The 18210-nt window shown below is 38.4% G+C and overlaps 1 protein-coding gene across 2 annotated transcripts in view; it reads left to right on the plus strand.

The window, feature by feature from the left end:
- Positions 1–9932: 9932 nt before the first annotated feature.
- The window catches only part of LOC145981061 (TNF receptor-associated factor 4-like), a 203373-nt gene continuing 195095 nt past the window's right edge, over positions 9933–18210 (plus strand). For both annotated transcript variants that reach the window (XM_083114176.1, XM_083114177.1), the window contains exon 1: positions 9933–10038. The gene's annotated coding sequence lies outside the window, so the exon portion shown is untranslated. The remainder of the gene's footprint in view (positions 10039–18210) is intronic.

Here is an 18210-nt window from a genome sequence, read left to right on the forward strand (position 1 = left end):
ATCTCCTCACATTTCTAATTCGATTTTTTTCTTTTATTTGAAATCATAAAAACTTTTGCACACAGGAATTTTGCATACGAAGATACGTTAAATTACGCAGGATTCTCTTCTGAAATGGACGGACATATCAACTCAATGTGGAGGATATTACCACAGATAAAGATATAAGAATAAGGATATCTTTATTTGGGATATTACCCAGTTGAGGCAGGCGGTCCGGATATGGATACCGGCCTGTGCATGAGTGTGCCTTCATCAATTTCATCATTTAGTCACTCATCCTCATCGTCGCGATTAATCAAAAGCGCAGCAAAGCAACTCTAAATAACCAATATTAAATCAAAATCAAAAAAGCATATGATTCGGTCAAAAGAGATAAATTATATAATATATTAGTAGAGTTTGGAATACCTAAGAAGCTTGTTAGTATGATAAAAATATGCACCAGTGAAACAGAAAGTAAAATTCGTGTGGGTATTAATATGTCTGACAAATTTACAATTCATGATGGGTTAAAACAAGGAGATGCATTATCTCCATTGCTCTTTAATTTTGCCTTAGAATATGCTGTAAGGAAGGTAAAAGAAACTAAAGAAGGACTAAAATTAAATGGTGTGACTCAGTTGTTAGCATATGCAGATGATGTAGACTTACTGGGGGATGATGTGAATACAATTAAGAATAATGCTAAAATATTTTTCAAAACTGCTAAAGAGATAGGTTTGGAAGTTAACAAAGATAAAACTAAATATATGCTTACAGGCCGAAACTAAGTGTTAGGTAGTAATCAAAATCTAATTATTGATAACAACTCGTTTGAACCAGTTTTCAAATTCAAATACTTAGGAGTAATATTAATAAAAGTAGGTTTAATTCAGGAAATGCATGTTACTTCTCTCTTCATAAACTTTTGTCTTCTCGTTTAATATCTAAGAAACTAAAAGTTAAAATATACAAAACAGTAATTTTGCCTGTAGTATTATATGGATGTGAAACTTGGTCCCTTACATTGAAAGAGGAACATAAATTGAGATAATTTGAAAATAAGATCCTTAGGAAAATCTTTGGACCTAAAAGGGATGAGGAGACAGGTGAGTGGAGAAGGTTACATAATTTAGAACTACATAATTTGTATTCATGTCCAGATATTATTAGAATAATTAAATCAAGAAGACTTAGGTGGGTGGGCAGGCCATGTGGCACGAATGGGAGAGGAAAGAGGAGTTTACAGGATTCTTGTTGGGAAACCTGATGGTAAGAGACCTGTAGGAAGGCCAAGACGAAGATGGAGGGACAACGTTGAGATGGACCTAAGGGAAATCGGTAGGGATGGAAAAGAGTATATGGAACTTGCTCAAGATAGGGAAAGATGGAAGGTCTGTGTTGCTGCAGCCATGAACCTTCGGGTTTAAGAAGGCTAGGGAGTTAGTTAGTTAGTTAGTAAATCAAAATCACAATAAATTCCAATAAAGGATATTTGTGAGTAAGTGTTATAAACAGAACGTGATAATCAAATTCTCAATGAAAATTTACATGTAAAGTATTATGTTGTATAATTATATAATCAAGACATAGTGATTTTTTTAGCTAATAATGTTCGATGTACCCTGATTTATATGTGTTTTCAGAGCTAACTAATTGTAATTACAAGTTTTCAAATGTTTTTCACAAGTGTTTTCCCTTTGATCCGCATTACCAGACCCGCCCCCACAAACGGAAAGAAGTCGGTATATGCTTTGCTTCGATTTGCCCCCCCCCCGAAAAAAAATGTCGGAAGAAATCGGCGCCTACGGGTGACATGACAGTGAAATGAAATGGATCATGTTTTTAACTGCATGTCAGTTCCGATTAGTCGATCAGCAGCAAGTCATCATTATTCATGCAATAAAATCAGCACATCACAGATCTTCATTCGCTTTGTTCTCAAGTAGCGTCTGTTATTTTTGTTCATTGTTAAAACTAGACATTCCTCTGCCTCTTGATGGTTGTGTTGTGTCGATTGCGAACATTCAAGGTCTTGTTTGCATCCTGTCCAAGTGATAAGCAAGTGGCAGATGCTGGCTGCGAGGCCTCGGAAATGGTTTCTCACTAGCCAGGACTGCATTGCGCGGCACGTCACGGCACGGCAGCTTCTGAGAAGACTTATACAGATTTATACAGGGTTGGCAGTGTTCTCTATGTGCTCCTGAAATTTTATAAAATCCCATGAAGTCAACAGATAGTGTCGCTCATAAAAAGTTTAAAAAATAGATTTACGAAACAGATGTGGGTCACCAATGTTATAATTTGAACTCAGGATTCCTTCAGATGAGTCTGAATATAGAGTTTCCATCTTTTTTTTTCTTTCTTGTCGTAAATGCGTATCAATAGAGTTATCTGTATTGTACGAGTCAACGGACACCACTAATAACTTAACTACTTAGTGTTTTATTCATGGGCGTAGTTGGGTAGGTCCTAGCGGGGCTAAGCCCTCCCAGAACCAGACATTAGCCACCCTAACACATGCGACATATGCACAATATTATTTTGGAGAGAGAGGGTGCAATTTGTAGGGGCGATGTCCCTCCTCTGCCTTGAAACCATCCCACCACAGTGGTTTTGAATGACACACATCCCTAATCCTTGTCGGCGAATTTTCACTGGTGGCTTGACAAGAGTTGTCCGTTACCAGAAATACAACTTTGTTATTATGCAATTTTTCTTTTCACAATAATTATGTTTTCCTTCCTTCTATTCGAGTGCAATCGCGTTTGCACAAAATATGAGCAAATAACTAATTTGGAAGCGCGAGGGCCTGTGCAGTGGCACGCATGGCACACCCCTAACGGCGGCCTTGCAATAAGACATAGGCTGTTTGAGAAACTGAGTCATAACTGTACTGCACTACACTACGATTACGACAAACTGCGTAGCTATAAAGATATGAGGTGAAAGAATGTTTCTATCGATTACAATCTATGAGCAAGTAAGTTAATTCTGCACTTCGGAGGTGACCCATATGTCAAGTTGTCCGGGCCCCCTGGCTGAATCAATACGCCACTGCTTATTATCGCATACGTCGTCACATTATGTATGTTACTGGGACTGTTTTGTAAATCCACTTTTAAAAATAATCGACACTATCTGTTGAATTTCTTGGATTACATAAAATTTCAGAAGTACAGAGAGAGAACATGTGGGCCCCTACACCTCGGGGACCCCCGCATTGCGGGGGTTGCGGGGGCGGCCACTACGTCACTGGTAAGCAACGATAACAGTGAAGATTGATTTTGTTTTCCCCATAATTCAAATGAATGATGTTAAATATCCAGTTATAATATTGTGAGTTTTCAACTGGAAAGTGTTCAGTGAACAATGTATATAATTAGTGTTTTTTATATTCTTTGAACAATGTATATAATTAGTGTTTTTTTTTAATATTCTTTCTCTTTGTGTACATTCATCAAATGTAAGTGATTTTATATTATGGGTAAAATCAGACATATGTGAAGTGTGTGGGAACCTCATGCAGCCGCAGACTTTGAGAACGGGATCTTATACACACAAGTGAAATTCGGGAATGTCCCGAGAGCTGAGTCAGCAGGCTCTTTGCTTGGGAATTCCCAACAGTGTTGCCAGGTGTACTGATTTCGCAGGAGATTTCCTGATTTTCAGCACGATCTACTGATCTCCTGACAAGTTTCAGGAAAATGTGGAAATCTCCTAATTTTTTGCTTCCTTAAATATTTATACGAGGGTCACTATTTATATTTTGAGCCTAACAATGAAAAAACAGGAATTTGGCATTGAAAACTGCTTTATTGTTTTTCGAAGTATTCTCCTTTATGGTCAATACACTTTTGCATTCGTTCGAACCATTTGTCAAAGCAGTTTTTCCAATCTTCTTGAGACACCTCCATAATATGGTTTTTGAACGCATCAACTGCGTCTTCCGCCGACGAAAATCGTTGTCCACGCAATTTAATCTTGACATTCGGGAACAAGAAGAAGTCATTGGGTGCCAAATCAGGACTGTACGGCGGATGACCCATCAATTCGATTTTTTGACTGTTCATAAAGTCGGTTGTTAGGCGAGATGTGTGACAACTGTCATTGTCTTGATGAAGAATGATCCGACGGCGTTTGTTTGTTTTCCGTATTTCAACGAAGACCTCTGGCAAACAAATTGTTGTGTACCATTCAGAGTTGACCGTTCTACGTTCCTCTAAAGGCACAGTTGCCACATGACCAGTTTTCCTGAAAAAACAGGCAACCATTTGTTTCGATGTGCTTCGAGCGCGAACAACTTTTGTTGGATTGGGTTCATCTTGAAACACCCATACAGTCGACTGCTGTTTACGTTCCGGCATATATCATGATTCGTCACCTGTTACAATCTTATATACGTCTTTTGAAGCACCACGATCGTATTTATTGAGCATTTGTTTGCACCAATTGACGCGAGCGTCTTTTTGAGTTTTTGTCAAATTGTGTGGGATCCAACGAGAACATACCTCTCTCACAGCTAAATGATCATGTAATATTTTATATATGCTGGTGGAACTAATGCCTATGGTTGCCTCAATCTCACAGTATGTCACATGACGATCTTGCAGTATTAGGTTTTGCACAGCGTCAATGTTTTCTTGAACAACAACTGATTTTGGACGACCTTCGCGAATCTCGTCGGTGAGCGAATGGCGGCCACGATGAAATTCGTTATACCAGCGTTTCACAGTGGCAAAGGATGGGGCTTCATCGCCAAATGTGGAAGTAAGTTGATCGATGCACTCTTGTCTTAATAATCCACGTCGAAAATCGTAAAAAATCATCGCACGAAAATGTTCACGAGTTAATTCCATTTTATTGTTGTCGCGCAATCTCCAAGGCAACATAAACAACACAAATGAAGCTATTGACAAAACATTTGAAGTACGTTATGGTCAATAATGCCAGACGATTCCGTGCAAACGTCAAATCGCGCCTAACTTCAATCAGTGTTGCCAAGGCTCAAAATATAAATAGTGACCCTCGTAATGAACAATTATTTAAGAAATCGAAAGTTGATTTAAACTTTACATATTTAGCTGGTGGAATGCAAACACCCACAAATATTCCGCTTCCGCAGAGAGAGAGAGAGAGAGAGAGAGAGAGAGAGAGAGGAGGAGGAGGATCATAATAGGCTTCATAACATTGGGAAAGACGCGCGGCTTTTTGAGACCTTTGTGCATTGGGAAGAGGAACTCCAAGAAGGGTGTCCTAGCTTTGGTGCGGTTTTGGTCAATAGAGAGGCAACTGGAAACTGGTTACAATAACAATGTTGCCACTCACACATAGGAACAAGTATTCAGTTTTATGGTAGTGTATTTTGCAAATGCTAGATACAGGTTCAGGCTTTTAACTCTGATAAAAAAGGGAGTCCACATTACGAATGCAGGCAAAGGTTATGGTTACCCAAGCTCTTACTAACAAGGGAGGTTATCTAAGTGTCCCTCTCCGATTTCCATGAAACTTGTGCAGGTGTATAGAGGGGCCCAAAGGAAGAAATACCTGTTTTTTTTTGTTTTTTTTTGCTAAAAACCGGTTTTAGGGAGCAAAACCTACCCTCTAATGTCAAGATGAGGACAAATTGAAGTGGGGACCTGACCCCTGTGTCCCCTCCGATTTCCATGAAACTTGGAAGGTGTATAGAAGGGGCCCAAAGGAAGAATACATATTTTTTTGTTTCGGCTAAAAAATGTTTTAGGGGGCAAAACCTCCCTTCAAATGTCAAGATGAGGACAAATTGAAGTGGGGATCTGACCCCTGTGTCCCCCTCCGATTTCCATGAAACTTGGCAGATGTATAGAGGGTCTCAAAGGAAGAAATACGTGTTTTTTGTTTCGGCTAAAAACTATTTTAGGGGGCAAAACCCCCCTCAAATGTCAAGATGAGGACAGATTGAAGTGGGGATTTGCCCACCAAAAACAGTTTTTTAGCCGAAACAAAAAAACACGTATTTCTTCCTTTGGACCCTTCTATACACCTGCCATGTTTAATTGAAATCGGAGGGGACACAGGGGTCTGATCCCAACTTCAATTTGTCCTCATCTTGACATAAGAGGGCGGGTTTTGCCTCCTAAAACCGTTTTCTAGCCGAAACAAAAAGAAAACACAGATTTCTTCCTCTGGGCCCCTCTATACACCTGCTAAGTTTCATGGAAATCGGAGTTGGAAACCAGGGGCAGATCCCCACTTCATTTTGACATTTGAGGGAGGGTTTTGCCCCCTAAAACCGTTTTTTGGCCGAAACAAAAAAACACATATTTCTTCCTTTGGACCCCTCTATACACCTTCCAAGTTTTATGGAAATCGGAGGGGGACACAAGGGTCAGATCCCCACTTCAATTTGTCCTCATCTTGACATTAGAGGGGAGGTTTTGCCCCCTAAAACAGTTTTTTAGCCGAAACAAAAAACACATATTTCTTCCTTTGGGCCCCTCTATATACCTGCCAAGTTTCATGGAAATCGGAGGGGGGCACTTAGATAACCTCCCTTGTAAGTGTTGATTGATTGATTTCAATGGCGTAGCGGCAACCCCCGCAATGCATGGGGGACCCCGAGGTGTAGGGGCCCCGCATTGTTCTCTGTGCTCCTGAAATTGTACATAATCGCAAGAATTCAACAGATAGTGTCGCTTATTTTAAAAAATGGATTTGCGATTCAGAAATCTGGTTCCCAGTAACATATCATATGCTGACGTCTGCGATAATAAGCAGTGGCGTATTGCCTCAGCCAGAGGGGCCCGGGCAAATTGACTTAATTATGGGTCTCCTCCGAAATGCAGAATTAACGTACTTGCTCACAGATGGCAATCGATAGTACAGTTATGAATCCAGTAGTGAGATTCAGTTGCTCAACCAGTCGATGCCTTATTGCTACACAATACCTAAACAACCAAACTTGATAATTCATGACCTTTTTTTACCAGTAATATTAGTGTTACACATGAAATTTAAAATGTAACTTCCCAGAAAATATTTTCAGGCCTCAGTATGAAATTGAAATAATATCTGATATAAATTTCCCACATTGTCCACGCCTGTTACGATTTACTTTAAAGGGGCCCAAAACCCAGGAGGTGGAGCCCAGGGACAAATATCCCTTTGCCTTTAAGGTTCAGTAGGCCCCTATTCAGGGTATACAGCGTATACAGTGCTCGAAGTAAAAATTCCTAGCTGCAAATTTCCTTGTTCGAGTTTGGGGATAGAAGGAATGGTACTTATATGGATCAATGTGAAGACAATGCAGTAGGTGGAGGAGCATGATTATGCAAATTATCCTAGATAGGGGGATGCTTCATTATTTTTTTTTAGCTGGGCGGATAGCATCCCCCGTGTCCCATACACTCCCCCGCCCCCTCACACACACTCTTCGAGGACTGATGATCTATTAACAAAATGGTTCTTGTTTAATTAAAAAGTCTTTTAAGAAATATCAGTGGTCTATCGAAAAGAAATGGCATGGTTAAAATTATGAATTATAATATTGAGGTCCACTAACACCAAAATGTCCTCCTCCGTGACCGTGCGGTCTAAGGCACCTTACTTTGGACGGCGACTGCGGGACGGCATGGGTTTGATCCCGGGTTCAGTCTCGGGAAATTTCAACCTGTGTATAGGTCCGGTGGCAACCCACCATCGTGAGGAAATTGGGGAGCTTCGAATGAGTAAGCGTAATCCGGTCGCGAAAAGCTACTATATCGGCTGGGGATACGTTGGGCTGACCACCCGACTATTCCAATACTGGTTGAAGATCTCCACGCTTAGAGGTGACGAGAGAAAGCGTGGGAGGGAGACCGGTAGTCGGTAGGTAAGCCAAGGCCCTTCATGGGCTGTAGCGCAAAGGATTATTTTATTTTTACTAACACCAAAATTAAATAGTGCCCGTGCGACAACTTTTTTTTTGGGGGGGGGGAGGAAAGGGGGTTCAGTCTCTCCAATCAGAATTTCAATGGGTGACACATTTTCAGTGAATAAAGTCCCGTCGCCGCTTTATTATCTTCTCTCAAGACCGGAGTCCGCTGCTATTTCTTTGTAGCACATTGAAATTTACCTCTTGATAAGTCACTCTCCATCGACAATCTACAGGTCCAGTTTAATCACCATGACTGAAATGCTAAGTTTCTTTCAGCTCGTATAACTCACTATTAGTATTAGAAGGCTAATGTGAGTTGCTCTTACAATGAATCTTGGCCTGGCGTAGCATAGCAAGGGATGGCTTTTGAGGCTGAAGGCGCATACACCAAAAGAGGAGTGTTTAGTATCCTTTAAACAATTTCCCCAAACAGCATTTTTTTTAATGTATGTATTAGGTAACCTAATTTTTAAAAATGTTTCGAACAAAGAATACAAAGGATCACGACAAAATATTTGGCTGTGTGAAGCCTCTCCCCTCCTCAAAAAAAAAAAAGAGAAGAATCCTAGCTATGCCACTGCGTTGAAGTAAGAAAAAATATTTTTAATTTCTTCCTCCAGTTATTTATCAGAGATTCAGATCATCCTGATTTAGTTTGGAGAAACTACGACACTGATATATCGTAAGTCGATGACAAAAAATGGGAAGGCAGAGTATTGCGGTAAAAGTTAATTTATTTTACATCTGAGGAGAGGGGGGGTAGCTAACTATTGTGGTCCGTTCCACTCTGGCATCTTCTCGACATTTTTTTTTCACTAAGGGGGTCCCCAATATTTTACTTGCAGGGGGGCCCAGAGAACTGCGCTACGCCACTGATTGATTTGTTTTATTTTATTTCGCATTTCTGCCACTTTTGGCTAATCGCGAAGACGAGGATGAGTGATGGTATGATGAAATTGATGAAGCGACAACCATAACCATGCCCAGACCGGGATTCGAACCCGAGACGCGATCCCTGGTGTCATAGCGCTCTGCTAACCACTCAGCCACGGAGACCTGTTAGAAAACTGTTGTTGCAGGCTTATACATCGCAGTTTTATTTTTTCCTACTCATCTCTTAATTTAGAAAGAATTGTTCATGTTTTTATAGCGTTCTTTTCTTTTTCATTTAGCAATTTCTGAGTGTAACTGCTTCTACAATTGGTCTTATCTCCCATTACACAATCAATATTGTGTATAAATTTCCCGATGTTATATCAGGTAATCGTCGAATGCAAAAAGCTGATTTAATTAACATTTACTTTGTGTGGAGTACTGAGGAAAAAATGAAGAAAAAAACCCTGCAACCTGTCTGTTACTAGGCCCCAGGTTCGAATCTCGGACTGTGTATGGGTGCTCTTTGTGACTGTCCCTTCATCAATTTCATATCTTCATCATATCTTCACGATTAGCCAAAAGTGGCAGAACCGAAGTAAATTAATTAAATGAATCAATCTCTCTGTCTAATACTGCTTGGTTACCTTCCGTTATCGAAAAAGAAAAGTCTTAGTTCAAGGATATTTTGGGTGGTCCAGGCATAATAGCCCTTCTTCATTACCATTAAAGCAAATATGTTTTAAATGTGTTGTCAAAAAAAAAAAGAAAGAAAGATGTGGGCTTTCTTTCATCCCGTAAACTTTGGCAATATTTAAAAAAAAAGCAAGATAAGGTGTAATCAGGTAGAGTATCCCGAATGCGTAGGGGCTGAAGCTCCAGTCTCAGTTTAACACAAAAATCACGAACCCTTTGAAGTGCAAATTCATAATAAAATTTTTATTAACATAAGAGTATAAATTAATTTTATATTTTGACATCTAAAATTAATAATTAATGTTGAATAAAGATAGTGGAAAGTTTTTCCCACTCTACCCCTCTCAGAACGTTGTTAATCCGCTATAAATATTTCTGTTTTTTTAAGCAGATCTCCTTGCTTTTCAGGGAACGATCACCCGATTTTTAAAAAATCTGACCTGGCAACACTGCCTCAGAGTGACAAGTTGAAGGGAAGTGTGTTTTGTCGATGGTTGAAGGTTGAAGCTCACCATACCAGAACAGCTTTGTTGAGTGTATCCTGGCGCTGGCGTGCCGTGTTCGACAGTAGACATAGAGACCGGCGTTCCAAGGTAAGTTTTCACTATTTTAACACGTTTTTCTGTATATGTGTTCAGATTGTCGTGTCCGAAAGACGAGTATACCAAAAAATAATGACAGTGGGGTGGCTGCTTATATATATTAGTATAGCAGTATGACCGCGTTGAAAATCCCAGATTCTCTGTAGCTTAGCCGTGACGAAAGTCCTCATGCGAAGATTGCGCTCTTTTATGGCGTCTATAACGTAATTCTCCTGCTCGTTTGGTTTGGAACAACGTCGATTTGCTCGCAAGGTTCCTAAAGTAGGCTCTAAAAATTCTTAAATTAGGCTCAAAATTCATGAAAAATACTGATTAGGTTAAATTTCTTGTATCGGACAAACGGATTTCTTCAAATTTACAGAAGAAATTACTTACCGAACGCAGTTTCTTTATACTTGTGGAAGTGTTTTCTCGCATTGTTCATTGAATTTTGCCGGTAAATCATCTATTTTTCGATATAAATGTGTGACCGATGCACAAAAGCTCTTGCATCCAATTAGTTCCAGGTGGATGTAGCCTGTGTGTGATTACGTAATCCCGGTCAGTGTTTCCAAACACGTGTTTTTGTAACTGAAGAAGGTAAGTTTCCGCAAATGGTTCGTGGGGCTGTGTGTCAATGGTTCATGGGGCTGTGTGTCAATGGTTCATGGGGCTATGCGAGAATGGTGTGTGGGGCTACGCATATTTTTTTCGAAACCAATTTTTAACTATTGTAACCTATACGTGACCCTACCTAACCTAACCTTACCGGAAATGGTTCGTGGGGCTACGTAGGTATTTTTGGGTGCAGTGGGGTGGAAACACTGCATGCCGAGTACGGTAGTGAAACTGTGACCGCCAATTTGCGTGTTACCGAAGGCAATAAGAAATGAAGAAAACCTACTCGTTATGTCGCAAATAGAGCTTATTTCCTTGAAAAAAGTGAAATGCCACCTTCAGCAATGTTTCTCCATGCAGAATACGTAAGTACAAATATTCAAATTAAATTAACTAGCAAATTTCAGCCGTTTGTCCGATACGAGAAATTTACCCTGTTGTGTGTGTGTGTGTGTGTGTGTGTGTGTGTGGTGAGAGGCGGTAGGTAATACGTAAGGTTGAAATAGAGAAAATATCTGCCTGTACCATTGCATTTTTGAAAATATCTCCTTGAAAACCAGGAATTAAAGTTTAATTTTATCATGGTTCTAGTGTGACCACCCTGAACACTTAACAATTTTTTCATGTTATCCACAGTCAAACTCCGCGTTTTGTCTGTGAGGATCACTCTACGTATTTAACATGATATTTCAACAAAAAGTCGGTGTTGAGTGTTTCAAATTTGAATGTCGAAACGTTATTTTGCAAGACATGAATGCCTCAAAAGCACTGAACGATCGTGCAGGTAACAGTTGTGCCAGACATTTTGCTTTGTTTAGAGCAGGGGTTGATTCCCAAACTTTTTGTTTCACGGCGCACTTAGTGTTTCAAAATCTTTCCGTGGCGCCCAAGTCAGAATATTGCTTGTCTTAACACTTTCAGCGACCAGTTTGTGTAGTTAGGTTGCTAGCCTTAAGTTAAAAATTAAACACATACTTCAAATGCAGATATATTTTATTTGTGAAGGTATATATACACACACACACATAACGAATAAATAAATGAATTGTCTCTGACATGTGGCACGCTCCTCCAAACAATCATGTTCATACATTTAAGACAAAACTGTTTAAGCAGCAAGAGTAGTAGTAGTTATAACTTCTCTATGTGGTAATTTACAATTCATTACAGAAAATAATAAAATTGGGGCCGAAGCGAGCAAGAACATTTTTAGATCCAAATTTTTGCAAAATCTGAAAACAATATTGATTTAATATGGCACAACAAATATCATGGGGCGCCATGGAATTCTCTTGACATTTTTTTTTTCCGTTTAGATAGTTCGGCGTTCAGGGCCAACTCCCATCGCCCCCTAGCTCTGAACTACTGCTCTGAACTTGACAAGACTGTAAGAAATGCATATATTGCGAGCAAAAAAATTTGTATAAAATTTTATATCTAGGGGGCAATTGCCCCTCTGTGACCCCCTGCAGGTGCTCTTGGCCGTCTGGAAGAAATAATGCAAGAAAGTCGTGAAAACAAATTCCATCTTTAGTATCCTTTTGTCCTGCTGCTCTTAGATTCTACTAGTCTTGCTTTCTTTTACCTCAATGTTTGCCCCCTTGCGTTCCTAGAATTGATTTCCGTCCAAGGTTGGTTAAGGGCCATGCCCATTGCCCCCCCCCCTACACTCCCTTCCCCCGTTGATTTTAACTTTAATCGCCTTGAAAACACTTTTCTTTAAGAGTATAATATCGTTTAATACGGCGATAAGATTCCTCTACACTAAATTTCTAGGTGAAAGTATAATAATAATGTAGAAGTGAGTGAGTTGGTGTTTTAAGTCCACTTTATGCACAGTAGGGCTAATCGGGACTGGACCTACAGTTTAAAGTGGGATCCGAACCACTATGTGCCTCCACCGGGAATCGAACCCGGTACCTCTTGATGACAAGTCGACGACACTACCACGGCGCCATCGCAGTAGGCACATGGACCTCTGGATGGGGGGGGGGGCAAGGATGGCCATACCTCCCCCCTTAGAAATCGAATGTCACCCTAAATAGTATATATTTCACACGTATAATTTGATTGTAGACCTCTTTGTAAAGTGAAAAAGAAGTTGTCAGTTGTGAGAAATAAATGAACGCAAATGAGTGAAGTAATAATATTATTTACCATTCTCATGATTCCAGGTTGACAGAATTAACTGTTACGAAAACTACAAATCCTGTACAAATTGCTTCCCCCGGTTTCGTATGCAAGCACGCAGCCTGCGGCCTACTTCAGATACAGTCACTCGGGTTGACACTCTGTCTCTTATGTATTGGGCGCCTGCCACAATTTTCTCTCTCTTAGCTCTTCTTGGGAGTATGTGCACTGATGTACTGTAGACTAACTCTCTCATGTGACCCCAAATGTAAAAGTCGCATGGCGTCAAATCCGTATTCCTTGCCGGCCAGGGGGTCTGGCCGCCTCGACCAATCCATCTCATGGGATAATTGTCATCCAGCCACTGTCGCACACCCCCGAAATAGTGAGCTGGGCAGCCATCATGTTGGTAAATCACAGTCCTTCTTGTGGCGAGCGGCACATCCTCCAACAGCGTCGTCAATTCTTCCCTTAGTTTTCGTAGGTAATGCCGTTTAGGTTTTGTGGCAGATAGAATGGCCCGATCACATGATTGTGGATGATTCCCATTTAGCGAGAATTTTCTCTGGTGAGCCATTTTGTTTAGATTTTCTGCGGTTATGACGCTTAGGGGACCAAAAATGAGAATTATGAAAATTCGTAATACCATCGCGGTCGAATTTGGATTCGTTACAGTTGACAACATTTGTATCATTTTGGAGAGCTTATGAAACGAGGAAGTTTTTTCCGTAATTTCTACGCTAAGTGTGTTACCATTTTTTGAGTAATCCTCTTCGATTTAAACGATAATTTCCAAATTTCTTCATGACGTGTGCTCCAATGACTGTTTCTTTCTGTGGGTATGGGAATTTTGGGCATGATTTTTTTTCCCAGTAGTCACTTATTCGTCAGCTGTTAGCAACATGTCGATTAAGTGCCCAGGGTGTAGTAGTTTTTTGACAATTAGTAGTTTTTTGGTCGCTAGTCGGAATATGTCACGAGAATCTACAAACTCCAATAACTCGAAACCCATTGATTTCCGACCCCCTGTGCATAGGGCTAAATTTGTTGCAAATGTGCTCTAGTATTACCCTGTATGTATTAAATACACTGTGAATACGTACACAAATTAGTGTTATCATATTGCATATGTATTTTCTTATTTTTTTACGTTTGTTCAACACAGATGCTTTAGCACCGACTTCTCCCTTTTTTGCGTGATTTACGAGGATAATACGTCTTTAATACTATTACTACTGTTCTACTGTTACTGTTATTATTATTATTGGCACGTTTATCCTAGTACTTGCCCCCCTCCAGACAAAAATTCGTGGTTGCGCCTCTGCTAAAACATACATATTTAATGCTTTCTTTATTATCAACATCGAACCCCCTAAATTTTATTCCGCACCCCCAGATGATTAATCATGGCGCCGCCACTGGGATACAGAGGGTCAAGGGTACCATTCATTCATGAACTTTTACCGCTTTACTACTTATTTTATGTGTGGTATTTAAAATGTTACTTCTCACGAAATATATTCAACGGGACCCGAAGACATATTCAAATAAGACCCAAGATAAATTTTCCATTATGTTATTCCATTACACGTTACAGACTTTTAGCTGTACTGCGAGAAGGTAATCAATTTTTCATGTTAAACACCTTAAAAGGGCCCAAAACACTTATGGGGCCCATTGCACTAAGGGCCAATACCCTGTGAAAATAAGTATTGTATTTTATGTCCCTCTTCCGTGTCACAGGGTACCGTAACGCAACTCCCATGCTGCGTTTGGGATCGAACCTAGAACCTCTAGATCTAATTGGGTGATGTAGTTATTTGTTATTCATCTCTCAGATGGTTTCACTCGCTTGGCCTAAATGTGACAAATGCAAGAGGTTACCTTTTAAAGGAATGGCGATAGAAATTAACTTAGATTAGATATGGGTTTTATACTCTCCGTGACTGAACCGATATGGATTGGTTAAGGAAAGGATATTACTTGCCTTACAAATATATGGAGATTGTTCCTAGCTTGTCCTCTCAACTATCACTTGTCTCTTGTCACACACCATCGTCCAATAGTCGTTCCCCACTTTGCTCCTCTCTCACAATCCGTAGTCCTTACTCTCTCTCCTATTTTCGCCAACTGATCACACTTCCTGACAATCCCAACACTCACCTCACGTTTGCCTAATTGCTTATTCTGCATTCCTTTCTCTGCTTCCTGCTATCCTAAGACTTTATACTTCTTACCCAATACCTTGGGTACGATACGCTCCTCTACCCCCTAATGAAAATCTTTTGATTTTCACCTAAAGATGAAAAATTTAAAGTTGTAATCCATATCGATCCTTTCTATGGAGAGATTTTTTTTATTACAAAATATTGTCCCAAAATTATTGAATTAACATACCATAACCGAAAATATGAAATTTGAATAATATTGTTCTTGAAAAAGGAAAAGGAATGGAGAAAAATAAACAATAAATAAACAAAATAAATAAACAATACTTGTCAGCGTTTAAAAGGTGAACACTGACATGTGAGTTTGTTATGCTGACTCATGTATGCAATGATTGAGAGTTTTACGTCACACACGTTGACGTTATGATTGTCTATGCATAAAATATGTAAACACACAACACGTAACACAATTATAAGGTTATTGTTCCATCCGTATTGACCTAGTTAAAAGGTGTGTGGCACAGTAACACACTAATGAGGTAATATGTCATCAATCCTGTAAACACTGACACTGCACAACACTATTAAATATTTTGAAGTTAATTATTTACAAAATCGGCAAAGTTTGTGATACTCATCCGAGTTACACTTGCACACATATGTCATATTATCGATGTAAATTTCACCGTCTCTTACTTTAGTGTATCATGTAAATATCGCTGTCGTTTTTATTTATAATATATGTCAATTATCACAGTAAATATTTAATTAAAAAAATTTGAAGTTAATCAAAATATATACACTGTATCAGTAACTGTCCTTGAGTAATAATATATGTACATGAATTTATGTATTTGAAGATAAGAATATAATAGTGTTCGATAGATAAAATCACAGCACTAACATTTGTCCATAAAATAATCCTTGAGTTATCCTGATTCTCACAAAGAGTTCAATTAAAATACCATAATTTTACTCTTGTTATCATCACTTAATAGTCTCTGCGTATAGCAATGAAGTTTCTTCTTGAACCAAACCATGTATATATATGTATATAGTCAATTCCTTGTGGCCGTGAAAAATGTTTTTCACTGTGATGCATTAACTTTGCAGCTACAAATATTGTCATTGAAGAAAAACGTACAGTAGAGAACTGCATATCGTCGAATTCTGAATGTGAAGTATTTAGTTGTATGTAAATATTCCTTCAAATCGATGTATGTATTATCAGCGTTGAAGATTAGCTTATCAACTGATTTCGATGAACTGCGTAATTAAAATTGATGAAAGGTCTAATTGTAATTCCTGTTTCCACGTGTCGAAAAAATAAAAGAAAAATCTCAGAAATAAAAATCTTGAGAAATTCTCAAAAAAAATCGTAGGACAAATAATTCCTCTGCGTCTTTCAGGTGTAAATCGTGTTGATTTCTTATTTCTCCAAGGTTTTAGCTGGTGACCATCTCTAGACGTTGACATCTGTGAAAAAGTTGAACTGAGGACTGTTAATATGGTTTCATAATATTGTTAAAATGTTCATTTCACCGTTAAAATTTGAATTATCTGTGAGGCAATTCAGGTAGGTTTTGGAAAGGAAATTTGCTTCATATACCGAACAGGCATTTCCTCCTGATCGTTAGTGTAATGTTGTTTGTGAGAGAACTTAATATGTCGGTATGTGTAGAGGTTTTGTTGAGACAAGGGCGCCTCTAAGTCACCCTTATTTAAAAAAATAGTGCTTGTAAATATTACAAGTATGAAAAATCTTGTACTTGAGGGTTGTTATATTTGAGGAAATGGAATTTGAAAAGGAGTACCGATTCAGTCATAACATTTACTCTTACTATAAATTACCCAAATTCTGATTAATGCCATCCTTTACACACCAAATATAATTACAATCTGGAGAAGAGAAAATAAATAAATATAACTACTAATAATTACTAAAAGCAAATTGAACTTTACATATGAATGGAATGTAATGCTGTAAATACTCTTGAAGATTTTATGAGTGTATAGTGTATACTATAGCAAAATTTTAAATTATAATTGATTTCTGAAAATATATGAATGCTTAAATTGACTGAAAATATTTATAAATAACAATTGAATTGAATGAAATACGTTAAATATTACTAAAAAATAATGTGTCGAACGATCGCCCTTCTATTAGTATAATTGTTAAAAATAACGTCATTAATAAAGATTAATTGTAAAATACACAACTTGCTAATATTGTCCACATAAATTGAAATACATCAGATAATATTCTAAGAATCCGAAATTTCGTTGTCCATTATAGACTCTTTCTCTCCTAATGATATTGCAATCAGCCTAAAAATACAAAAAAAATATGGAGAGAAAAAAAATGAAAGTTGACAATTGGTAGTGTGTAACTATATGCATATGCATCTAACATTAAATAACATAAAAATAAAACTTAATTGCAATTTATATTCCAAATGTTGCCAGATGAAGAAATATCGTTCTGAACAGACATACAATTCCATGTTCCCTTGTATCTTTCGATCTGATAACCTGAGTTGAAAGAATGCTCTGTCGGCAGTTTATTCAGTTCCCCGGCTAATGTGAAATGTAAGATATCTGCTGTTTAATTTGCAACGTGTTGGTTACTTCATGTTAAGAGAGAATTTTGCTCCTGTCGATGTAAATAGATATCGTTGCCGGAAGGAACGAATAGAATGCCTCACTTGCATATTTCTTCAGTTGTTCTGTCTTCCTGAATGTCACTCCAGTTTCCCCATTGCTTAAAGAGGAAGGAATTTTCCCGGTGCATCCGAGTTGAACTTTATCCTTTTGCTGACGAAACACATTTTACCATGAAGGCAGTTGAAATTGACTTTGGATATCGCTTCGAGAAGTATGAAATACATGTGAGGGAAATTTTAAGTGGGAATTTTACAAGATGGGAAATTTCTACCATGCGGAAAAAAATTAGAAAGTACTCTAAGTAACTTGATTATAACATTCAATAAACTAATTGAGTCGTATTTGGAATTAGGTATCCCAAATTAGATTGATCAATGTAATGTCTACATGTTTAATGAAATATATTTTACTTCTTCAAAACTGTCGTAATTCATCTCATGACTGTGCCGTTAAATTGTTAATAAAATGTGACAAGTGGCTGCTGATAACTCATGATCGTAACTGTATGTGTAAAATACTACTTATTTCTTCTATGCTCTTAATTGACTTATTACTCTTCATATTAGATTTCAAATCTAGCTTTTATGTAAAGTTATGTAAG

This window comes from Lepisma saccharinum, chromosome 28, assembly GCF_977018435.1.
Source record: "Lepisma saccharinum chromosome 28, izLepSacc3.1, whole genome shotgun sequence".
In the NCBI taxonomy this organism is placed as follows: domain Eukaryota; kingdom Metazoa; phylum Arthropoda; class Insecta; order Zygentoma; family Lepismatidae; genus Lepisma; species Lepisma saccharinum.